Genomic DNA, 930 nt, shown 5'->3' on the forward strand with positions numbered 1-930 from the left:
TTCTTCATATTTTGCAGGTAATTGTTCTTGCAAGAAAAGAAATATCTCTTTTCTTATTGCAAAAAACTTTTGAAGACATTTTCCTACACTAAGCCACCGGACTTCATAATACAAAGGTACATCTGTATACGTTGCGTTATGCTCTTCGAGAAAGTGTTAAAACTTTCGATGAGAAAGAAATTTTTGACCACCTTTAATTTGGTTAATAATCTTTGTTACTGTTCGCATTGCTGTGCATAGTTTAACAGCTTTCCCACATAACGCTTCTTGATGAATTATGCAATGAATTACGGGAAATTTTAAATTTCGCTGCTTTAATTGACCGAAGAATCCGTTTTTCGTGCCTACCATTGCCTTTGCACCATCAGTTACCACAGAAGAACATTTAGAGAAATTAATATCGAACTCCTCCAAAGTTTGACTCACAGCTTGAAAAATATCTGCGCCCGTTGTTGTACCATGTAATGGCACGAAATCCAAGAGTTTCTCGGCATATGAAAAATCGTTTTGTACGATTCGAGCAAAAATGCTCAATTGACTCACATGCCGACTGTCGGTGCTCTCGTCAAGACACAATGAGAAATAGATGCAAGATGCTAATAAAGATTTTAATTTTTCTTGTAAACAAGAAGCAATATCATCAATTCGAGTTTTTATAGTTTTATCACTTAGTGGAATGCTAACAGCTTCTTCAAAAGTTATCGAATTTCCAAATAATTTTATCGCTGCGATGAGGCAATCTTTTATAAATGTCCCTTCAGTGAACGGCTTGGAATGTTTTGCAATTAAATTCGATATAGCATACGATGCGGTGAGAGCTTTTCTTGAAGATATAGCATTATCGATAGAAGTCGAACTACTACCTTCTTGATAAATTAATTTTAATCCTTCAATTAAATTGTTTTTCTCCTCGTCTACATATTGTGAATA

The sequence above is a fragment of the Odontomachus brunneus genome, unplaced genomic scaffold (assembly GCF_010583005.1).
Source record: "Odontomachus brunneus isolate Ranch 3 - 2012 unplaced genomic scaffold, Obru_v1 Obru_scaffold_153, whole genome shotgun sequence".
NCBI lineage: Eukaryota > Metazoa > Arthropoda > Insecta > Hymenoptera > Formicidae > Odontomachus > Odontomachus brunneus.